The sequence below is a fragment of the Carettochelys insculpta genome, chromosome 3, assembly GCF_033958435.1.
Source record: "Carettochelys insculpta isolate YL-2023 chromosome 3, ASM3395843v1, whole genome shotgun sequence".
Classification (NCBI taxonomy): Eukaryota; Metazoa; Chordata; order Testudines; family Carettochelyidae; genus Carettochelys; species Carettochelys insculpta.
In genome coordinates, this window is record NC_134139.1 from 180,032,045 (window position 1) to 180,045,432 (window position 13,388).

Here is a 13,388-nt window from a genome sequence, read left to right on the forward strand (position 1 = left end):
ACCCTTGGGAGCCCTGCATGTGCTCAGAGGTCTGAGGCTCCTTGCGTGGCTGCCTGGTGGCCATGCTGCTCCGGTGGCCAGTGGGGGTCTGGCTGAGGCTACCTGCACACTCTGTTTCCTGCAATGGGATTTCCTGGTCCATGCAGCTTTAAGAGCCATTGCATGCACAGACCATAGACCACAGGGGCTGGGCAGCATGTCTCTGCTTAACAGCTGATTGCCACCATGGTGGACCCTGCTTTTGCGAAAAAGCAGGACGTGGCATGTCTACACACGTCCTTTTTCGAAAAAAGACTTCAAAGGAGCAGCCTCTTCCTATTTTCTGTTTGGAAGAGCTGTTTCGAATCCTGCGGTGCCTATCATCAATTTCGTCTTCAAAAAAGCGTGCGGCACGTGTAGGCATACCGCACACTACTTCGAACTGGGGCCTGCTCTTTTGAAAGAACTGGCTGGTGTAGATGCAGCTTGTGAGATCTCACGTGAATTTAAAGGATCCAGTCCTGCTCCTATGGGGTGTGTCGACCCTGCATTCCTCTTTTGGAGGAGGAATGCAAATGAGGGAGATCAAAAATGCAAATGAAGTGCTGATTTATGAATCTCATGCTTCATTTGCATAATCTCACACAATCACATTTCTGGAAAAGGCTTTTCTGAAAACAAAAACAGCCATGTAGGCAGGGTTCCTTTGGTAAAAAAATGCGTTTTCAAAAGGACCCTTCTTTTTGAAACAAAATAGGAAGATGGGTTCGTTCGAAAACTAGGTTTTTTCCCTTGAAGGACCCCCGTCTACATGGCTGTTTTTGTTTTCAGAAAAGCCTCTTCCAGAATGTAATTGTGCAAGATTATGCAAATGAAGCATGAGATTCGTAAATCGGCACTTTGTTTACATTTTTGATCCCCCTCATTCTCATTCCTCCTCCAAAAGGGGAGTGCAGTATAGCTGTAGCCATAGCGTTGCCGTTTTCTTCAGTTGGTACAAGAGTTCCAAAATTAGTAATCACAGGGCACATTTTTTAAAAGTTTGTGCTTATTTCTAAGAAAAGCATGAAATGTACAAGTAACTGTTATCACAAAAAGACAAATTAGGGTGGTCAGGTGGTGAGAATGTGCCTAGTTCCCTAGATGCTCCTTTTTTCATGAAAGTCAGCTTTGCCACTGTCTTCAGTAGGAGTAAAGTGTGGTGCTGTGTAGAAATGAGAAGTAATGGGACCAAAGGGAAGGTATACTTGTCCCTGATTCACTCCTCACGCTTAAGCAGGTTAGGCTCTTGCACAGGGAACCACAAATAGCAAGGACAGTCCAGCAAAAGATGTCAGTGGGATGGTGGGGTACTATGGAAGCAGTAGTCTTGCTTCTCTTCTGCATTGTGCCTTTCAAGAGCGGTTACCCTGGTGCAAAGCTGATTTAGAATGCTGCTCATTGGTGCAAATGAGTGGGAAATGTTAACCAGGTAGCATTTTGCATCCAGTTTGTGCAGGTAGAATTAATTTACATAAAGAGCAAAGCAAGAGACCTTGAGGCACAGTCAGGGAGGATAGTCTCTCATTTCTTGCGGGACTCTCTGTGGAAGGCAGAAGGAGCTTCACCCAGCTCTCCTGAGGTCTTTTGAGAGTGATACTGAAGAATGGGATACCAGAGGACTCCCAGTTATGGATTTTGTTATGGTGTTCACTCATCACAACAGCACCCCCATTTGTGTCAGAGTACGGCGTTGCAGAGACTCTTCCCCTCTAACACCTGCTTCTCCCCAGTATCCTGGTTCCATAATTGTCTGTCACCTCCCAGGGATGGCCTCTATGCACCCCCTTGATGTCTGAACTCACTGCTCTTCTCTTGCAGCAGGACACTTTCTTCAGGCAGCCAAGAGAGAAGGGCCTCCAGCAGGGGTTAGCAACTACCTGGTATACCCTGTCATGGACTAAAATAAAATCAAAAGTAGAAGAGCAGGTAGGGAAGAAACAGGAGATGAGTTTGAGAAGCAGCCAAATGAAATGCCTGAGGATACTACTTGGGTTGGTTAAGACTAAACCTGCTAAATTAAAAGCAAAATAATCTCACAAAGAATTTTTTTAAATTGTTTGCTCACGCATGCTTAGTTTCTGAAAGAGTTCCTAAATGATTAAACCCACAAAATAGGGAAAAAATAAGCCTGTGTGAAATATCAACATACATGTATTTCTGAGGTGCACCTTTCCATATAGATGAGATTGGAAAGATAAAAGCTTATCCAGTTACCCAGAGAGCGTTAGGCTTACCAGGTAACCAGACCTTATCCAAACCCGGGTGGACAGCCCTAGCTGTGTCAGACCAGGTAGCAGGGGGGCTGTGTTGGGGTACAGGTGGGGCCATGTCCCTGTTGTGCAGGTGGGATCCTCGTTTTGCAGGGGGCAGGCATGACTCCAGCCACAGCTGTACAACCCAGTGGGACCCCAGCCATGGCTGTTGTCAAGCCAGCAAGCATGGCCCCAGCCACATGGTGGGCGGAAGGTGGGTTCTGGGCTCCATGGTGGGGCGGTGGGGTCCTGGTGGGCAGGCAGGTCCTCAGTCATGGCTATGCTAGAACAGTGTGAACAGGCAGGACCCTAGCCAGCGCTGTGCCAGAGCGTCCCCAACGCTATCTATCATGGGCAGGCTGGCTGGACCAGCTCTCACCATGCCTTGCAGATGGAACTCTGTGTCCCACAGAAGCAGTGGAACTTCAGCCTTGGTGGAACCCCAAGGCCAGCTGCCCTGTGCCAGCCTGCCAGCGGTTTACCGCTATAATTTCAATCATTCGGTTAACTGTTTGAATGGATATTTACATCCCTAATAGACATTCGTGGTACTGTGCAAAACTTATGTATATCAAAACATCATCAGTCAAGAGCTGTCTAACAGACCCCTTCCCACAAAAGAAGCACTGTGAATTTTGTTTTGTATGTTTGAAGACAGGAAGGATGCACTAAGATGTATGTCAAGGAGCGTGTCGCTTTAGGGCTTGCTGCCACAAAAGTACCATTTTTGCTGACCTAATATGGGCCAGTAGGGCACTTAAATGATGGATGACATCAGAAACAAATAACTCCTTGAGCTGAGGCCAGAAGAGACAATTGTGGATATAAGTTGGGTCTACTCCTTTGAGCTTTAGATGGGAGTGGCACTTACCTCAAGTAATTTTTAAGCAATCAAACTTCCGAGGTCACTTCAATCTCTTATTAGCTTTTAGCCTAATTAATGCCACACCAGCAATGCTCCCTGTAAGCTGAGTGCTTGGGCAGCCCCCCAGGAGAGATTCAGGTGCCACTGGTTTGCAGAGTGCTCCCAGGCACCCATAGGCCGCGTCTACACGTGCACGCTACTTCGAAGTAGCGGTGCCAACTTCGAAATAGCGCCCGTCACGGCTACACGTGTTGGGTGCTATTTCGAAGTTGAAATCAACGTTAGGCGGCGAGACGTCGAAGTCGCTAACCCCATGAGGGGATGGGAATAGCGCCCTACTTCGAAGTTGAACGGCGAAGTAGGGCACGTGTAGACAATCCGCGTCCTGCAACATTGAAATAGCGGGGTCCGCCATGGCAGCCATCAGCTGAGGGGTTGAGAGACGCTCTCTCTCCAGCCCCTGCAGGGCTCTATGGTCACCGTGTGCAGCAGCCCTTAGCCCAGGGTTTCTGGCTGCTGCTGCTGCAGCTGGGGATCCATGCTGCGTGCACAGGGTCTGCAACCAGTTGTCGGCTCTGTGGATCTTGTGTTGTTTAGTGCAAGTGTGTCTGGGAGGGGCCCTTTAAGGGAGCGGCTTGCTGTTGAGTCCGCCCTGTGACCCTGTGTGCAGCTGTTCCTGGCACCCTTATTTCGACGTGTGCTACTTTGGCATGTAGACGTTCCCTCGCAGCGCCTATTTCGATGTGGTGCTGCCCAACGTCGAAGTTGAACGTCGACGTTGCCAGCCCTGGAGGACGTGTAGACATTGCTACATCAAAATAAGCTATTTCAATGTAGTGTGCACATGTAGACGTAGCCGTTGTGGGTGGTATGCATTTTTATTGGTGGTGCACATCCATATATGCTTTGGTGTAGATAAAATTTATTGTGCTTATGGATGGAAAAAATTAGAGAGAACACTGCCCACCAGGCCTCTGAATCTGTTATTTTTCCAACCATTGTCTGCTCTCCAGCGGCTGTGCTAATGTGTCTCGGAAGGGTGTGCCATGCAAGGCCTCTTAGAGCATATCATTGTTATGACAGGTGAACAGGCCACTTTTAAATAAAAAGATTATCTGAACACGCAGAAAAACTGAGAATGAAAAGCAATTGTAATTAGGTGGAGGGAGACTTGATCTCTTAGTTAGGTAGCAAAGGCAACAAATATTAAGTAGCAATTATAGTGAATGGGAAGGCACAAATATGTGAAGGGGCATGAGAATACACGTATATTTGGCAAGCAAATTCAAATGATACAAGGGAAAGAGGTCGAGATAACAGGAGTGGGTTGTACTTGCCTGAGGTGCTGGCTCACTCCTAAGCTTCCTGATGCTGTATGAGCTACTTTAGAATTGCATTCCAATATCATCTGACATATTGCATTATTTCCATGCTGGTGGGTGGGGCTCAAGGCAGCACGCTGACGGGAGGGCCCAGAGGGTGTATGGTGGATGCAGTAGCAAATTGGAGCATGGGGCTAAAGGCAACCAACTGGCTCACCTTGCCCTAAGGCTGGGCCTGATTATTTCCTCCCCAAAACCCTTTCTTGCTGAGAGATTCTCTCTTGATTTCCTCTTTGGGGGGAACAGTTGAGGGGAAGGTTCGGTTTTGCTAGGGAAGTCAATATTCAGCTGTAGAAAGGAGAACAGGGCCTAAACTGGTAAATTATAGCCCACAAACTCTGTCATAAGATGCAATCCTTGCTTTTTACTTTGTCCTTCCCAGGAAGATGCCCCAGGTCTCAGTGCTGGATGCCAAGCTGAGATTACCAGATATGCTGTGTTGGCCACTCTGTCTATAGGAGCCTCTGACTCTTACTGGGAGGATCCTTTGTGGTGCAATCTGGCTCTAGAGACTACAAATCCCATGGGGCTTTGGGAAGGAAAGTGGGGCTTTTTGGCTAGGCTGGGGGAAGAAGCTGGTGGTCTCCCTGTGCTGATTGAACAGACTACTTCAGGGCAGGTGTGGAGTTTTCTCCCAGCCGGGAACTGCTTTTGTGATGCTACAGCCTGCTAATGAGAGATGCTGCAGGGAAGGAACTTTATCTGTGTCTGTTAGTGTTGCAAAGGCCAGCTCCAGCTCAGAGGGGCTGGTCAGCTTCTTGCCTTGCTTTGTGTTGCCTGGACTGCTACACAGAACCCTCACCAAGCTGTCTGCAATCCAGTGGAACAACAGTTGCGCACCAACACAAGTAAGTAGCTGTAACTTTGACAACTAAAGAGTGTACACTCTGGGGTGGGATAGCTGATAGCAGTGTACACGCCAGTTATGTTTCATTTATTTCTGTGTATATTCTTAATTGATTTTTTTCATGTTTAGTCTGTAATCCTGTCTCCTTAGATTGTTAAGTAAAGGTGTGTGTTAATTCTAATATGGTCTGTTAGATATATACTGTTTATAACCGCTGTTTGAGAGTTAAACACAAATTCTAACTGGCTGGAGGTTTCCAAAGGCACACCATTAAGTGTGTACAGGAGCCAGCCGGGTGGAGGCACTGCCATTTTACATACCTCTAGAAGTCAGCGGTGGAAGGGGGATTCCTAGCTATCCAACAGCACCACTGGGACACTCAGGATCTCCTTTTAAACCCATCAGGTGCACAGGCACACAAGTGAGTGTTGCTTGCTCTCAAGTAGTCCAGGGAGGGAAGAAGAGGGGTGAGAACACAAGAGAATCCTTTCCCTCTGAGCTACAGGGTGTGAGGATTTAAATACATCCCTGCTTTTGCAGGATGGGGATGGAACCATATTATTACAAGCTCCATAAGGAGCAGTGGGGCAGTACAAGGCTGCAGTCACCCAGACGAGTTAGGAGGGAGTACATGACCTTGGCTTTGCCTCCTCCTGTCTTTCCCTGCCTCCTTTGAATTAATGTGTACCTCAGAGGTACACCAATATTCTCATTCTTTTGGGCACTGAGTTCCAGGCACAGCCTTTATGCCTGACTGTTGCATAAGGCAGCTCTTCAGGAGGATGGACAGGGGCCATGTGTGTCCCTAGGCAAATAGAAATACTGATATGGATCAATGAAATTCAAGTTTAACACACATAACAATTCAATTCATTTTTCTCCCTCTTTATTTAGTTTGTGAATTAAAGCAATCTTGGCCATAGCACAAGATAAGACAATGCAAAATCTGTTCCCTCATTCAAAACATATCTACAAAGGAAACATACCATTTGTAGGATACTTTACAATGCCTTCTATCATATCTCTTATGAACTGCAGTTCTGGAGTCACAGGCTGCAGACCCGTACCCAAAGTCAAGTTACTGTGGGGTCTACGCTGCTGGGGGTCAATGAGAGAAACTCTCCCAACCAGTAGATCTGGGGTGCACAAAGGGGGGGACAGTTCCTCTCAGAGGGGCATGAAATTTCATAAGGGGAGGGGCGCAGCATGACTGGCCCTTGGGGGTCAGGCTCATCCATCCTATCAAAAACGTGGAACTACGTTACTGGTTTTATGTCTGTGTAGTCACATTTGTATACCGATTAATAAAATTTTTGCATTCTACAGACTTATTTACTTACACACACCGAAACGTTTTTTTTTTTTTTTCATACGAACATAACCGACATTTCCATTAGTTTGGATTACATTAGACAGGTTGGGAAATGCCTGCTAATTGCAGGGACAAAAAGTGGAGCCCGACATAAAAAGTTTGCTCACTCATGCAGTAGACGATACTTCTCCTGGTGAGCAGTAACTGCAATCCAAGGGGGTAAATGGCATCTTATGTGCAATGCTTTTATCGCACAGTACTGAAGATCAGAATCGGAATATGTTTTTATGCTGAGTAGCACCTTACTCCAAAGACAGTCCTGATTCAAGTGTTTCATGCTGAGTGGGGTGTTACTCAGCATGAGTAAAACTATTGGAACTTTTATGATGCTTTGGGACCCAAAGTTGGGGATGGGTCTTAATAGACTGGATGACCTCATGGAGCAGCTCTCCCTCCATATCCACAACCACCCTCCTCTCCTCACACACTCACTTAACTGCATGGAGTTCACCAACCCCACCACAGATACTGGTCAAAACATAAAGACCAGAATTTCCCCTTAAAAAGTAAGAAAATGAGTATAAAGGAGAATAGTTAACTGTAATCACTGAATGACCCACATTTATAAAACATGAAGCATTTTCATACAAGGAAGCATGTACTCAACAATTTTCTAGACATAGCTTTAACTATACAATATCCATAGACCCACTTCATTACTCATTTTGCATTCATCTGATACTATTAGCTGGAGACAGGTTTGAAGAAAAATCCCAGAGTTGACTACCCCGCACTTGGGGAGCTATTCCCTTTTCAAGTCATGATGTGGATTCAAATTTTGCAAATAGTACATGGATGAAATTCTAGGTCCGTTTACGTCAAAGAGAGTTTTATAACCAACTTAAATGGAGCTAGGATGTCATTTCATGTCTTTATATTGCCAGCTGGATTAAAACCCTGTAGCTTAGGGATGGTCTAAATCCATATTTGAATGTTAGGGCCTGAGCACATCTCCTGTATTAGTATGACAGCATAATACATGACTAATGGGAAAATCTGTATTAAGTGAAAATAAAAGCTTGCCTCATTATGATGCCAGTAGGCATACAATGGTGTTTTCTTTTCATAAACGCAGTGCCTGATCCTACAACTGTCCCATGTGCATCACTGACTGCAGCCAAAAGGATTTTAGTGGATGGAGTGACAGCTCACAAGAAAGGGTCAGGTGCTTTGACGTATATTTTCATCATAATGAGTACAGATTTGCTTATATAAGTGCACAGCTCAGGATGAGACTGTGCCTCTAAGGCAAGACGTATGAGCTCATAAAGGATTTATAATTATAATATTTGCATTTTTATAGATCTTTTCATCATACAGTCTCAAATCCTTAACAAACGTGAATTAATTCTCACAATGCACATGTAGCATCTATTATGGAGAGACAGTTAGCAACTAGCTTTCTATGATAAATCCTATTTTAACTGGCCCCTAACTTTGCCAACACTAAACCAAAACACAGAAAAACTCAGGTTCATGATCTTGTGCTGAATTAGGAGCATTCTAGAAATGTTGAGGCAAAGTGGATAAAACATTTTAAGATAGGGAAGTCTCTTCAGCTTCTACATAAATTTATCAACGGTGAAAGTAAGTGAATGTGCCCTGTTGCATAACTCCAGCAAGAGCTGGCTGAGCTGTGGCAGAAGCCAGCCGGGAGCTATGTAAAGAGCTGGCATGGACCTGGGTTGTAATAGGACAATACTTGTAAGGCTACAGCCATCCTACTGTGAAAGATCGACCTGCTCAGGGTTATCTTCTGGAGTTTCACTTAGCGCATGCACTAAATGACGCTGTCGGGTCAAAGTTGACCCCTGAACTCCTGGTGAGAGGCGAGGAATAAGGAACGTCGAAGGGAGAAATGCTCCCATTGACCTTCTGCAGTGTAGACAGACATGGAAGTCGAGCACAGATAAATCGATTTTAGCTACACAATTGGCATAGCTAGAATTTCAATTCTGCAGTCGAATTCTATGTCTGACGTAGACATAGCCTAAGAAATTTTGAGTTACTTTCACCTTTTTTTGCAGAAAAGGATCTGGGAGTTGTAGTGGACGAGAAGATGGACATGAGTCAACAGTGTGCCATTGTAGCCAAGAACGCTAATGGCATATTAGGTTGTATCAAGAGGAGCGTTGCCAGTAGATCCAGAGAAGTGATTGTTCCTCTTTATACGATTTTGGTGAGGCTGCATCTGGAGTACTGTGTCCAGTTCTGGGCCCCCATTTATAGGAAGGATGTGGATACACTGGAGAGGGTCCAGTGGAGGGCGACCAAAATAATTAGGGGGCTGGAGCATATGACTTATGAAGAAAGGTTGAGGGAATTGGGACTGTTTAGTCTGCAGAAGAGAAGACTGAGTGGGGACTTGATAACAACCTTCAACTTACTGAAGGGAGGCTGCAAAGAGGCAGGAGAGAGGCTGTTCACAGTGGTCACTGATGGCAGAACACAGAACAATGGTCTCAAGTTGTGGTTGGGAGGGTCCAGGTTGAACATTAGGAAAAACTTTTTCCACTAGGAGGGTGGTGAAGCATTGGAATGGTTTACCCAGGGAAGTAGTGGAGTCTCCATCCCTGGAGGTATTTAAGTCTCGCCTCGACAGAGCCCTGGCTGGGCTGATCTGGTGGGTTTGGTCCTGCTTAGAGGAGGGGGCTGGACTCGATGGCTTTTTTAGGTCTCTTCCAGCTCTATTGTTCTATGATTCACCTCAATAGAAATTGCTGTGTAAATGGTAAGGAACTGCTTAGGTGAGTAGAGCACAGAACAGAGAGCTCCACATGCCTGAACTCTATAGTATGTACCCCACTCAGCTGTCCAGGGGTCAGATCCAGCCCACCAAACATTTTCCACCAGACTGTCATGACCCTCTAGGCCAGGACTGAAGGAAAGTTTCCCACAGCTCAGCAGGGCATGCAGGCAGCCAGCCCGCCTGCTGCAGCCTAGCCATGCCGTTCCTTGATGAGCCAGGACTGGAGCCTGCCAGCAAGAGTGTATCCGTGTGCAATTTGGAGAGATGGAGACAGTGGATCTCTGCACGCTGCCCCCAACCCCAGTGCTGTCTCATAGCTTCCTGTTGGCTAGAAACCAGGCGCTGGCAGTCACACACAAACCCTCACGCACAAACCCTCTTCTCTCCGTATCCCCCAGCAAGGCTGGCACCTTTCACTGCAGTGGAGTGAGGCTCCAGCAGTGTACTCATAGGCTATGTTTACACTACAGCTATCTGTAGACAGAAGTCACCGTCTGGAGAGTTTTCCTGACAAAACTTCTGTCAACAGATCATGTGTACGCACAGCAGCACATTGGGAGAGTGCTCTGCTCTGTTGACAGAGCAGCCGGACTTCCTGGCTGCTCTCTTGGCAAAACAGGTACCTGGAAGCACAGCAGACATTCCTGCCCATTGTTGCGGGTGCCCAGTCTGTTGGGAGAGGTCCCTTGGGGTCGTTTACAGAGCTGTTTTGTTGACAGAAGTCTGTAGACAGCAGTGTTATGCCTCAAAGTTTTGAGGCAGAACTCTGCGGGCAAAAGTGCTGGGTTTTGTCCACACCCTGTTGACAAAACCCATTTTGCATATAAACGCTCCATGAGTTTTGTTAACAAAACCCCTGTTTTGTCAACAAAACTCTCTAGTGTAACCATAGCCACAAATTTTAAAGCCAGAAGGTACCATCATGATCACCTCGTCTGGTATCCTGCACGTTGCAGGTCACAGAAGGCTGTTACAGACCCATAGCCTTTCTGGGCCATTAAGACTTGGAGCAAACCACCCAGTGCTAACAGTGACAATAATAGTGGGCTGTGTGACTTTGGGCCATGAGGCCAACGACATTTCAGAAACAAGAAAAGACCGTCCAGTGCATCATACTTACCTATTTTTAGTTTACCTTAATCTCAACACTCTGTTTTTGCATCATGCTCCTTACTGCCTTCAGTCTCTAGAAACCAATGGAAATGTCTCTTGAATTCATTTGTACCTTCACCAGTAACCTGTTTCATATGTTTATGATCTGTTGCATGACTGAATTCTGCTTGGTTTTTGTATTTATTTTAGAGGTTCCTAATTCTTAGCTTATGTCATATAGCTTTTTAACCCCCTACCAACATAAATCTCTACAGTGTCTGAGCTGCAGCCTGCAGTCTTTACCCCACCCAGACCCAATGTCATTTCCTTAATCATGAACTCTTCTTTTAGGTCACTTCCCTTATCTTGTCTCTTTCCCAGTGAGATTAAGCCCAGTACTTCCAATGTTTCTTAATATTTTAGAACCCCCAGGAGTGGTAGCATTGTCAGATATACCATGTAATGCTTAGGTCTGTGCAGTACAGCTGGTCTGATTTGGAGATTTTTAATTCAGTTTTCCTTCCATTGTTTCTTTTTTCCCCAAGAAATAATTGTTGCAGATGTATTTTTCAATAGGGTAGCTCACATGCACAAAACTTTTTAAAGGATTGCATGTGGTGTCTAAACAGAAAAACAACTCCATGACAATGCAGCTTATTTCAAAAGACAGTAATGTGTTCATGTTAATATATACCAATTAAAGAAAAATCATGATGTGTTAGATTGTGACTCACACTAGACAAACACACAGGGCAGGAAGACTTTCCTTTGCACTGCTATGTGACTAGATAGAATTTAGATTTGGATACATAGCAGCAGTAATCCAGGGTACTTGAACAGAGCAAGTGGCCAATGGCCAAGAAATGAATAGAGCCTTTACTGCAGCTCCCCACAAGTGGCCTACACAGCTGAGTTGGTGCAGAATATTAGGATACATCCCCAAAACAAGAACAAAGCAGCAGAGTCTTCCTCCCCGCTATCCCCCACTCCTGGAGTGAAGCAGTTCTCACATTGTTCTTTACACAGAGCTCCATAAAGTATTGATCTTGCTCTATAATTCTCGTAAGTGTGTAGGAGTCAATGCTTTTTTAAAAAAATCCATAATTCTGAACAATGGTAGGAGAGAGGTGGAGTCATAAAAAATTAACTGAAGGCTTCATCTTGTCACATTAAGAAATAACATACGAGGAATCAGTTTGAGGGATTTCACCCTCACATGTAAGGAGCCTAAGGAATAATAGCAACTGGATTATTTTGCTGATGTGGGTTAACAATGCAGATGAAGCTGTTTATACAGAATAATCCTTTCCCACTGCTTGCTTCAATAGGTTAGTTTGCATGGATCAAAACTCAAAGGATTTGTCCTGCAATGTCAGCCTAAGTTTGGGACTGTATTCAAAGCACTGTTAACAGAATAATTTACAACAAAGACTGCTGCCTAGGGGTTCTTTTCATATGCATTTTGGTATGTGCAACATCATAATGATGAACTAATGGACTAGTATAGATGTCTCTTGTGTTTCACTTTATTCCATTATATAGCTTTTTTGTAACAAAAAAAACCAAAAAACAAAACCAAAGCAGCAGAAATGTAGCACTTTAACAAAACCATTTTTGAACTCTTTCATATGAAAGCGTCTGAGAGCAAAAAATTAAATGGCTTTTGAAAGGCACGTTACAATCATTTAGGATCCGATTCTAATGCATTAACCTAATTTGAATAATAATTTACTAGCCAGTTCAGATCAATAGGAGTGTACTATTCCATGTGAATAAAGATAGCAGAGTCAGGCTCCGAATTCTACAGTAGCCTGAAAAATACTGTAAAGACTTTCAGCATGACTCTCATCTACTCTGACAATAATGGGTGAAATTTCATTTTCAGACAAAGATATGATCCTTTCAAAGCAAGAGATTTACACTTGTGTGCAATGGTCTCCATTAAAAACTTACTAATTGTCTTGAATGACACCAAATAACTTTACCTCTGCATCTATGATGTTCAAATTATTCACGTTGCGAAACTGGGAAAATACAAGGGAAGGTTGCAGTTACCAAAATAACCTTATCTAATTAACAAGGGAACACTTGGCAAATTTTCAAGGGTGTGATCATAACCCAACAGTGAAAGCCAAAATATTTATTTATATACAATACAATCTACTACTTATCCTTGGATAATTTCCTCACTGCAAACCAAGAAACAAATATTAACTAGTTGATCCCTACAGCCCTCCCTACTGTATGAGACCTGTTACTATATAGTAGAACCCCGAGATACGTGCATTCAGGTTGCACGTATCTTGGGTTAACGTGACTCTGAGTGGTGGGGAGCTGGCACCTGGGTCCAGGCTGCCTGCCACTCAGAGGAGCCAGGAATCTTTACAGCATAGCAGCACTGGTCAGTTTCTTGGCTCCTGCGTGCATGGCATGGAGGGCAGCCCAGAGCCAGGCGCCAGCTCCCAGCCACTCAGAGGTGCAGGGAAACTGACCAGGGCTGCTGTGCTGGTCAGTTTCCCGGCTCCTGTCAGAGGCAGCAGCCAACTCAGCTACTGCCACTGACAGGAGTGGCTGCTGCCCCTGACAGGAGTGGGAAAACCAGCAGCCCTGTTTCCTGGCTCCCCAAGTTATGTGAAATTTGACTTACATGGGGTTGTGCAAGAATGAAACCTCCACATAAGTTGGGTAATTCTACTGTAATAGAGAATATTCTTAACTGGTACACCTTGTTGGACAGCCCGATACCTGGGTCCTGCTTAAGAGAAGAATGAGTTTATTATTATCGTGGCATGGACCATGAAGTCAGCT

The 13,388-nt window shown here is 45.0% G+C and overlaps 1 protein-coding gene across 2 annotated transcripts in view; it reads left to right on the forward strand.

Annotated features, from left to right (window-relative positions):
- LOC142011559 (uncharacterized) overlaps positions 1-13,388 on the forward strand; it is a 67,543-nt gene that overhangs the window by 4,563 nt on the left and 49,592 nt on the right. The window lies entirely within an intron of this gene.